We start from the raw sequence: 11,767 nt of genomic DNA, 5'->3' as shown, positions 1-11,767 counted from the left end.
CATTGGTTAAGATAGATTTAAAAAGTCATTGCCTGATTGTATTCTGTACCTGTTTTGTTACTTTGTAGAAGCTGCTTGTCATTTTATATAAGTTTGATTAAGTTAGAGGATAGATAAGGTTCTTGCTGCTCCAATCTCCCCCTCTGAACTTCCCAAACCCCTTGCTGTTTTTTTCCCCCCGTGTCTGCATTACCATCTGAACTTCCCAAATTCCACCCCCCCACACACACACTGCTCTGTTGTCCTTACCTCGCAGGGCTTCAGAGTCTCTCGCTGCTTGCAGCTGCATCTCTCATCAGTTGCCACTATCATTCCGCCCCCACTCCTGTTTCTTGACCCAGCCTTTGGGTACGCTCTTGTTATCACAACCTCACAAATTAAGTCTACACTGCATAATTTCACTTATCACCCATATTGTATTATTGCACTGTGATTCACATTTTACTTCCACCTTTCTGATTTACTTTGTATTTGCATTAATACTATTGTGTTACATTGTGTATAAGGCCACCAACCACTTAATACATTCTATCTAAGATTGTTGACCATTCTATATAGAAGCTACTATTTTATTTTGCATTTCCTTTTGGTATGTTTTACATTCCACACTGTATCTAGAGCTGTTCCTATATAAAGTTGAGTTGCTTATTAACTGTACTGTATCCCATTGTGCTAAACCCCACTTACTGTACCCCACTGTTAGAACTCCCTACACTGTTCAATAAGAACCCCCCCCACCATCATTGTCTATTGTAAACACCCTATACACCCCATCCCATCGTATTTCATTGTTAAATTCTCACCACTCCCTTTTTCCTTTAATAAAGAAATTAATTTGCACCCCACCCGGGTGGTAATTGCTCCCCAAGATCCCATATACCTGCTGGCAGGGACACCGTCCACACAATTAAGCCATTTTTGTCGACTTAAAGAGTTCTTAAAATCAATTTCTGTACTCCTCCCCGACAAGGGGATTAGCGCTGAAATCGACATCGCCGGGTTGAATTTGGGGTAGTGTGGACACAATTCGACGGTATTGGCCTCCAGGAGCTATCCCAGAGTGCTCTATTGTGACCGCTCTGGACAGCACTTTGAACTCAGATGCACTTGCCAGGTACACAGGAAAAGCCCCGGGAACTTTTGAACTTCATTTCCTGTTTGGCCAGCGTGGCGAACTCAGTGGCACAGGTGACCATGCAGTTCCCCCAGAAGGTTTATACATTCCCCCTATCATCTCCGTCCCTGAGGTTATCGCAGATTAGAAGGCGAAGAAAACGCACTCGCGATGACATGTTTTCTGAGCTCATGCAGTCCTCCGCACTGATAGGGCACAGCGTAATGCATGGAGGAATTCAATGGCAGAGGCCAGGAAAGAACTGCTGTGTTTGCTTAACGGCAAAAGTATCATGCCTCGCTAATGATCCTGCCTGAGCCACGTCACTGTGTCAGCCTTGGGCGGGGGCATGACCACTTTATGAGCAGGAAGACCATAGATATAGACATTGCATTAGGTAGCTTCTGTAGCTAGAGAAAACATTCCTGTGCATTCAGCAAAGTCTGTGGCAAAAAAAGAGAAGCCCTGTAGTATAGCGGTTATCACGTTCACCTGACACACGAAAACCCCGTAATGTAGTGGTTTTCATGTTCACCTAACACACAAAACGGCCCTGGTTCAAAACCGGGTGGAAACAGGTCACTGCCTTTTTCTGACTCCCCTCCTGCATTTTTAGTCTTAGAACAGACCGCGCTGTGAAATTTTACTTTGAATTATATCAATTATGAGTTAAATAATATGGAAGCTCTCTCTAAGTTATAGTCCCAGGTTCCTTACCCTTTCAGCTGCTCTGATAAATTAACATTTTTGTTAGGGGCGGGGGAAAATTTTCCTGAAGCCTTTTATAGGGACTAATACTAGCTAGGACTCTGAAATAATCTTAACATGGCCCATAAAGTGCATTCTTCATTCTGGATTTCCAGATTCCACAAGCTGAACTGCTCCTTACTACTGTCCAGGCTTCATGGGAGCAAGAGGCAGGCTGGGGTAGGTGCGACCGCGCGGTGTTGCCGGCTGGGAGAGCAGCCTGAGACAGAAGCCTCCAGCTCGCATGATATTCCAGGCAGGACTGAATCTCCATGAGACAAAACTTAAAGAAGAGAATGACCTGGAGTCACTCCCATTCGGTGCTCTAAGAAGAGGATAGCCACGACTGTCCAGGCACCCCTGATCGACCTCACTGAGGTCTGCCAGCTGAGCGGGGCTGAGCGGGACCCCGGCTGGCAGGAGCTGGCGGATGGAGCCCCAGACCGGCAGCAGGCTGAGCCGCTCACCCCGCTGCCAGTCTGGGGCTCCGTCCACCAGCCCTGCTCAGCCCACTGCCTGCCACGGGGCCAGCGTCGACTTTGGAAGCGGTGCACTGTGGGAAGCTATCCCACAGTTCCCGCAGTCCCCGCTGCCCATTTGAATGCTGGGTAGAGCCCCCAATGCCTGCTGGGGGGAGAAATGTGTCGAGGGTGGTTTTGGGTAAGTGTCATCATTGAACCGTCAATCACAACCTCCCTCCCTCCCTCCGTGAAAGCGCCTGCGGTCAATCTGTTCGTGCACTTTTCTGGTCAGTGACAGTGCGGACGCCACAGCACTGCAAGCACGGAGCCCGCTGCGATCATCGCCGTTTTCTCCTCCTCGCACTTTATCGTCCACGTCTTCCACAGTCAGCTGCTGAGAAATTGGGCTACTTTTCAATGGTGCTGCAAGCACTGGGGGACCATAGGGGACGTTTTACAAACATCAACGTCGGGTGGCCGGGCAAGGTTCATGATGCGTGTGTTTTCAGGAACTGTGGGCTGCTCAGACGCCTGCAGGAAGGTAGTTTCTTCCCGGACCACGAAATAACTGTTGTGGATGTGCAGATGCCTATAGTCATCCTCGGGGACCCAGCCTGCCCGCTAATGCACTTGCTCATGAAGCCCTATACAGGCGCCTGGGACAGCGACAAGGAACTCTTCAAATACCAGCGAGCAGCGAGACCTGTGACTGTTCAGTTTCTTTACAGAGAAGCTGAACCTGCCCCTGTTTCTTTACCCACTGACTGTTGACTCTCCTCTTCGGTTACATACCCCGTTCACCCCGTTACCCCCACTTCCAGCACACGTGTAAAAATAAAATACATGTCCCATTATTACTTAACAAAGGTTTCTTTATTCATGACTTTTCGTGAAAGGGTTGAAACTGGGACGCAGGCTGTGCTGGGTAGGGTGTGCGGTGATGTAAAGACTGCCTCTAAACTCAAGGAATGACAGGCTCCTGCTCCTAGAGTGGTCCGCAGTGCCGGAAGGCTTCTTTCAACGGAGCCTGCCATCCCTCTTTATGGAATTCTGTGTGCGGGCGGATATGTGACCTTGTGGTGGAGGAGGACGGATACAGATTCCTCAGCTGCGTGACTCAGCGGTCCAGGACAAGGACCGCTGTATAAGATCTGTAACCGCCCTCCCCCGCTGCAAAGTCACCTCTCCCCCGCCCACACAGATCCTGGAAACCACCTCCAAAAACCGACCATGTTGCCTACTGACTGCACCGTGTGTGTGACCCGCTGCTGATCCTGCCCCCGTGTCTGTACCCTGGGAAAGGTGACTGTCCTATGCAATTAACCACCCCCTTCCCCACGCCCCCCATTCGAACACAGTCTTCTTTGAAAAAACATAACGGAAACAGTAATTAACAGCAAATCATTTTTATTAATTAAGTAGACAGTTAGGGGATGGGACTGGGATTGGGACTACTGTGAGTCTGGAAGTGAAGGACTTCGGCAAATGTAGGGTATGAGAGCTTTTGGGTACTTGAGCACTGTGCTATGGTGCAGTGACAGTATTCACGTCCCCGGCCGCCCCTCCTCCTGATTATTTTCGGTGAGGGGGGTATGGGACTTTGTGGCGGGGGAGGGCGGTTGCAGATACACTGCAGGGTGTCTCTGTCCTCCTGCGGTCCTTCAGAACATCCACAAGGCGCCTGAGCGTGTCCGTTTGCTCCCTCACTAGTCCAAGCATTGTTTCAGTCGCCTGCTTGTCTTCCTCACGCCACCTCTCCTCCCGTTCGCTGTGTGAGCGCTGGCCCAGAGAGACGGTCTCCCTCCACTGGCTCTGCTGGTCCGCCTCTGCTAGGTAGCAGCCCATACGTTCCTCGAACATCTTGTCCCTTGTCTTTTTCTTTCGCCGCCTAATCTTCGCCAGCCTCTGCGAGGGGGATGCTGTGGCAGGTCTGGAGACAGTGGAAGCTGTGAGATGGGAAACAGGGAGTGAATTCCTTGGAAAGATACATTTTTGCGAATTAACTGAGTCTAGGCTGTCTCTGTGAATTCTGGGTTGAGACCCCTGTGCCTGCTGGGGCAGAAATCATTTTCGCGGTGGATTCTGGGTAAATGTCGCCAGTCATTCCTTCCTCCGGGAAAGCAACAGCAGACAATCATTTCAAGCCCGTTTTCCCAGAATTGCCCTGGCATACGCCATAGCGTGGCAACCATGGACACTGTTTTGCCTTTTGAGTATGTCACCGTATGTGTACTAGATGCCGCTGACAGAGGCGGGCCAGCAGCGCTACACAGCAGCATGCTTTTGCTTTTGCATGACAGCAGAGATGGTTACCAGCCATCAACCATACCATAAATTGGTAATAAAATGGTAATAAGATGGGCATGGTTACCTGTCCTTTTGCACTGCCCCATTTGGGGCTGTCATAAGTGCCCCTGGCCGAGCAGCCAGGGGCGCAAAAGCAAAAATTGGGAATGACTCCCTGAGTCAATCCCTCCTTTTTGGTATCTAAAAATAGAATCAGTCCTGCCTAGATTATGGGCAAGTGTACTAGAGAACCACTGTATCATAGAACCAGAGAGCACAGCTGCTCTGTGTCCGATCCTGCATAAATTATGAGCTGTATGCTATTCACAGGGGGTGCTCCTGCAACAACACCACCTGTTCATTCCGTTCTTACCCCAGCCTTCCAGGGCTACCATACCATTGTCCCCCCACTTGTGTGATGAAGTAATAAAGAATGCAGGAATAAGACACAGTGACTTGTTTGTGAGAAATGAGTGGAGGAAGCCTCCAGCTGCAATGATAGTCCAGGCAGGACATTAAGGAGTGTGGATGAAGGAGCCCATCATCCCTCTGCTAGTCCAGGGGCAATCGAATCTTTTATTTACAATGAAGGGTGGGGGCTGATGGAGCTCAGCCCCCTGTTGCAATGATGAGGATGGTTACCAGCCATATTGCACCATCTGCCATGAAAAATTAGGGACAGGCGCCCTTGATCGACCTTACTGATGCTAGTTGGCATGGTTACCAGCCCTTTTGCACTGCCCCATGTGCCAATAGGCTGATGATGAGGACGGATTTCCATCGTTTTGTACCATCAGCCATCCATAGCGTGGGGGAGCAAGGATGTTGGTGTTGAGTGCTGCACCATCGCGTCTATCTACAGCATTCAGTAAAGATAGGGTGACATGTAAAAGAGTCAACAGAGGATTGTTTTCACTTCTGGTGGTGGGTGGGGTGTGTGCGCAAATTGCCGAACTATGTCCTGACCCACCGCAGACACTGTGTTTGACCCTAGAAGCATTTGGAGCTCATCCAAGAATGCAAATACTTTTCGGAGACAGCAGGAACTGTGGGATACCTTGCGTCCTCATTCCCCCCTCCCTCCATGAGCGTCCATTATATTCTTTGGCTTTCCGTTACGCTCGTCACGCAGTTGCGTGCTGAGTCTGTGCTATGCCGTCTGTCCGTAGATTTTTTAAAAATACTTTGGACCAGGCGTAAAATTACAGTAATTACCCTAATTAGATGCAGGAGTCTCCGAGCAAGATCACCCTGAGGAGGGTCACTGAAGGAGATAGAGAGCGCATGCTGCGTGAAAGCTAGCATGAACCAGGGCCCGATACAGCCGTGCTCGGGGAGGCAGTGCTCCCTGAGTACCTCATGAAAGCCTTGCGCGGAAAACTGTGCTACCACGGAGCACCCAATAAGGCAGCTCTCCTCAGGAACCTCCTGCTGATGCTTTTCGATTAACACAAGGAGAGCTTCGTGGAGATCTCCAAGGATGATTTCTGTTCTATCCCCATATCTAGAGAGACCTCCTTTTCACACAGTTAAGATTCCTGTTATATTAAGAATAAAAGTTAACATGGTTAAAGCACTTACCAACTGCTCCTTCCCCTGATTCAGGGTCCGGGTTAATGGCCGGGGAGGGTTGTTGGGGGATCTCCGTGACGGTGATGAATAGATCCTGGCTGTCGGGGAAACCAGCGTTGTAAGCGCTCTCGCCTGCCTCGTCCTCCACAAACCCTTCCTCATCTTCACCGTCCGCGAACATCACCGAGGAACTGGCCGTCGACACTGTCCCATCGTCAGAGTCCATGGTCACTGGTGGGCAGTGGTGGCAGGCTCCGTAGCGTCCGTTTGCCGCTTTGATTTTTTGGTAGCCTTGTCTGGGGTCCTTGATTTTCACGTGGCGCTGCGTTGCATCCCGCCTGTATCCTCTGTCTCTCATGGCTTTGGAGACCTTCTCGTAGGTCTTCGCATTCCCTGTTTTGGAGCGCAGCTCCGAAAGCACAGACTCCTTGCCCCACACACCGATCAGATCGAAGAGTTTCCAGTCAGTCTATGCTGGGTCCCTCTTTCTATTCACAGATAACATGAACTCCTCTGCTGCAGAGCTCTGCATCGTTGCAGGTGCTGCGGAGCTTGCCCCGATGTCCAGCCAGGACGTCAGATTCAAAGTGCCCAGACAGGAAAATGAATTCAAATTTTCCCGGGTCATTTCCTGTGTGGCTGGTCAGAGAATCCAAGCTCGGACTGCTGTCCAGAGCGTCAACAGAGTGGTGCACTGTGGGATAGCTCCCAGAGCTACTAAGTTCGATTTGCATCCACACCTAGCCTAATTCAAGCTAGCCATGTCGAATTTAGTGTTACTCCACCTGCCAGGGTGGAGTACCAAATTCGAACTAACGAGCCCTCTAGTTTGAATTAAATGGCTTCCTGGTGTGGACGGTTGAGCGGTTAGTTCGAATTAACGCTGCTAAATTAGAATTAAAGTCCTAGTGTAGACCAGGCCTAAGACACAAACACCAACCAACCTTTTGAATCTTTTTTGGAAATGTGACCCAGGGAGTTCATAACACAGATTCCAAAGAAGTACATTACTATTTTTTTGTAAAAACAAATGTTTACAAAATATAAAATCAATACAATAGAAAGTTTTCTGTAACTGTATTTTTAATTACAGTGGAACCCATGCCTTTAAAACAAAGCTTTCCATCCAGTATTTGCAACCCAAATATTGCTACTCAACTATTGTTCCACGGGAAACATGAAAGTGAAATAGACTATAAACAAAAGTGAAACAGATTTAACTGATTGTTCAAGCTGTGAGAAATGCAACAAATAAACATTACATAGTGAAGATCATATTGGAGTTTTAAAACTTGCTCAGGTTTATTAAGCCAAACTGGCATTACTAGCAAAAGTAATAAAACTTGTTTATAATATGCAGTTCTAATAGGTTACAGTGTCCCTCTATATTTTACCCCCTTGTCTACAAAAGCCATTGTTGGAATGAGTCTCCTGTAAAGTAAGCAGTATTAACAACCCCAAGCATTCAAAAATCATGAGTCAGACATATACAAATTGTTTTTAAAATGAGATCAAACTCCGAACCCCAACATTTTGGGTTCCTTTTAATTCTATTCTGGTTTTTGATCCTTTAGGGAGAACTTGATTTATGTTTTCAAGGTTATTCACACAACACAGAGAGCTAGAAATTTTCTGTTTGTTGTTTTTAAATGAAAGCTGAGATTATCATGAATTCACATGAATCCAGGAGCTAGGGCTTTAAGTCTTATGAGAAAAATCATGGGAATTGGTGACACTGTCACAAACTGTCTCATTTCACCAGTAATAAACAAGTTATGTGTAGTAGGGTTGCCTGCATTGCCAGGGAGCAGAAAGCCCTGGCCTAAAGAGAAGTCCAGCAGGCACATGCTGGGAGCCAGCTGATCTAGCTAAGGAGCAGATAATGATTGGCTCCGATTCCCTTCTGGAAGATGTAAATGAGCACCCAGGCATATAAGAAGGTGGAGGGGGAAGGGAGGAAGAGAGAGTGAGGAAGGAAGGAACTAGCTCACACACACACACACACACACACACACACACACACACACACACACACACACACACACACACACACACACACACACACACACACACACACACACACACACACACCTTGTGATCCTACTGAGGCAGTGGGGGGGATGTGACCCTTGAGCTTAGCTACTGGGGGATAGAGGACCCTATAGTATCAGTCCAATTTAGGACTATAACTTTTTTGTCACTTTTCCATTTTTCCCCTCATTTGTGTGGGAGAACAATAAAAGAACCAGTGTAGAAAGGTAAATCAGAGTTGGGCATGGCTGACTGTTTTTTCCCCAAGCTGGTAAACAGGCCTACCAGACCACATTATGTTTTTAAAATCAGCCTATGATATGTAGCTCGAACAAATTCAATTATTTGTACATTGCTTGAGTGCCCTCTAGTGTGTCTTCATAAAATTGTAGATAAAACATGGCATGGGAGGAAGTATTACATTGCAAAAAGTACAGTACTAAGCCCTTATTTCACACACTGATCTTTATAGATATGGAGCCAGCATTCTGGGATAGTAAGGGGAGTAGGGAAGAGTAATATTATCTACAGAATACTATTGAATTCTAGTATAGAGCTGTGCTGCTACTACATTGCTAAAAAAAAATTCGCTACCTAACCTGTGGCATAAAATTCAATAAAAAGAACAGGAGTATTTGTGGCACTTTAGAGACTAACAAATTTATTTGAGCATAAGCTTTCGTGGGCTACAGCCCACTTCTGTAGCCCACAAAAGCTTATGCTCAAATAAATTTGTTAGTCTCTAAGGTGCCACAAATACTCCTGTTCTTTTTGCGGATACAGACTAACATGGCTGCTATTCTGAAACCTATAAAATTCAATGAAAACCTTCTAATAAAAGTCTCAGCTAAAAACTGCAGTAATGTCAGATTCTGCAGTTGAGTAGTTGCCTTGCTAGCAGCTAAGGAACTCTTCAATGACCTCTAAAAATCATGTAAAGCCTCTAATACTAGCCTTAATTAAAACTCTGCTGGCGCACACACAGTTTAAAACCTATCCGAGTATATTTCTGATGACGATCAGCTAGTGAGTTTTACAGGTGAGGCCCCTTGAATGAATATATCTTCCATCTGCCCTAGAATTTAACTAAGATTTTACAGCACAAGTAATCTAGCTGATCTTTGGTGTCAAGATGATGCATGGGGGAGGGAGGTTGCAAAAAATCTGGTCCAACGCAGTTTGGGAATTTTAGAGGCTAACTAGCTGTTTGAATTTCACCAGTGTTACAAATTCACTTCAGTATGACTACAGTATTTGTTGGTCAGTTTATTAACAGCACTTAATGCACTTAACACAGCACCATGAAAATAGTCAGTCTGTAATTTTAACATCCTTTATCCCGTTTTTACACTACAACGTCTGGGTTTTGGTTGTCTCTTTAACTGGGAATAAAGATGACAGCTGGCAGCCTTCAGGCAGGATCATGAGAAGCTTAAAAAGTTTCAGTAGCTGAAGTCAAGAGCTGCAAATGCTTTTTTAAGATACACCTCTACCCTGATATAACGTGACCCGATATAACACAGGTTCGCATATAGCGCGGTAACCCTGGGGCTCCGGCAGCGGGGCTCAGGCGGCGCTTTAAAGGGCCTGGGGCTCCGGCTGCTGCGGGGAGCCCTAGGCCCTTTAAATCACTGCTGGAGCCATGCTGTCACTATCCCAGAGCTGTGGCAGAGTGGCTCGGGCGGCGATTTAAAGGGCCCGGGCTCCCCGCAGTGGCCGGGGCTCTTTAAATCACTGCTGGAGCCCTGCTGCTGCTACCCCGGGGCTGTGGCAGTGGGGTTCTGGTGGCGCTTTAAAGGGCTTGGAACTCTGGCTGCTGTGGGGAGCCCTGGGCCCTTTAAATCACCGTCGGAGCCCTGCCGCCCCTACCCCAGGATTCTGGCAGTGGGGCTCGGGTGGCGATTTAAAGGGCCCGGGGCTCCCCGCAGCCGGAGCCCCGGACTCTTTAAATCACCACTGGAGCCCTGCCGCCACTACCCCGATATAATGGGGTTTCACCTATAATGCGGTAGGGATTTTTGGCTCCTGAGGACCGCGTTATATCAGGGTAGAGGTGTACTTGTTTTAGAAATGTAACTAAAACTATCTGCTGCACAGAAGTTTTCTTCAGGGTAGTACAAACGAGGAAGAGAAGTCTGGGGTAGTTCAGTGGATTATAACTAGAATCAACAGGATGAAAATGAGCAAAGGACAATTTAGACTGAATATGGGGAATAGTTTTCCAATGGGTAAGTCTACCTGAATTTGGAATAGTCTCCCAAGGAAAATGCTAAAGTTCTATTCCTTGATTTATTTATAACCAGACAGGACTGGGCACTGGAATAAATATTGGAGAGAGAAATCCGGTATTAGCAGGAGAGTTGAATAAAACAGGGGTTCTCAAACTGGGGGTCGGAACCCCTCCGGGGGTTGTGAGGTTATTATATGGGGGGTCGTGAGATGTCAGCCTCCACCCCAAACCTGCTTTGCATCCAGCATTTATAATAGTGTTAAATATATTTAGAAGTGTTTTTAATTTATAAGGGGGGTCGCACTCAAAGGCTTGCTATGTGAAAGGGGTCACCAGTACAAAAGTTTGAGAACCACTGGAATAAAATAATGGCTAGCTAATAGATTTTTTTTCCCCATTTCCATTTATTATTTCGTAACTTATGCAAGTAAGGAAAAAAATGTAATTTCAATGTCCTTGCTCTAATGCCTCTGTGAGATGATTAATTATAGCCAACCATTATGAAAGATACACAAACATAATAATTAGAATGAAAATGTATGCTCCAGCACTGATGATACAATTCTCAGGGCCTAAGATTGTGCCACAATATTTCCTTAGACTTCAGTAAGAATTTTGCCCGATTGAGAAACACAGAATTGGGCCCTAATGTGATAACACTTTCAATTGTCTTGTGTCTCTTTGGATTTGAAGCTAAAGATTAATTTGCTATGCCTCTCTCACCCAACTCACATGTACACACCATGCCCTTTATTACAGTTCAGAGGTTGCTGACAGTTTTAATAATGAAATGGTTGCAGCGTTATTCCTCCCTGAATGCTTGATTTTCATAAAGACACCATTACTGACAGCAGCTATTAATACATCGAACCTTTATAATATTTGCAATAAACAATTTAATTTAGATTTTGTCTGCTAAGTTAACAAGCATTTACAATGATGCTGGTGGAACAAATAATGCTGCACTGGTATGGAACTTAGAGTATTCAGTACTAAATTCCATATCTCTCTTGAAGAGTGTAAGGGCTGAATGAGGAATTAATGAACCTCACACACATTGCAATGGACTATTCCTGTATCATGCTAGGCCTTGAGTTACAGTTTACTGGTGGAAAGATAATGTATAAAATCACTGAATGCTTGAAATGTTTCTGTAAAAACATTCCACCTGCCATTTCTGTGGATCATGTAGTGGGTTTTTTTTCCCCCGCTTTGGCCAACACTTTTAAATGGGAGTGCTTAAAACAGGGCACCTAAATACAGACTTAGGGACTGAAATAAAAGTGGCTTGATTTCAGCAGTGCTGTACGATTACTGAGTAACTTG

This window comes from Mauremys mutica, chromosome 7, assembly GCF_020497125.1.
Source record: "Mauremys mutica isolate MM-2020 ecotype Southern chromosome 7, ASM2049712v1, whole genome shotgun sequence".
Classification (NCBI taxonomy): Eukaryota; Metazoa; Chordata; order Testudines; family Geoemydidae; genus Mauremys; species Mauremys mutica.
The sequence above is the reverse complement of the archived record's forward strand: the minus strand, read 5'-3'. Positions refer to the sequence as shown.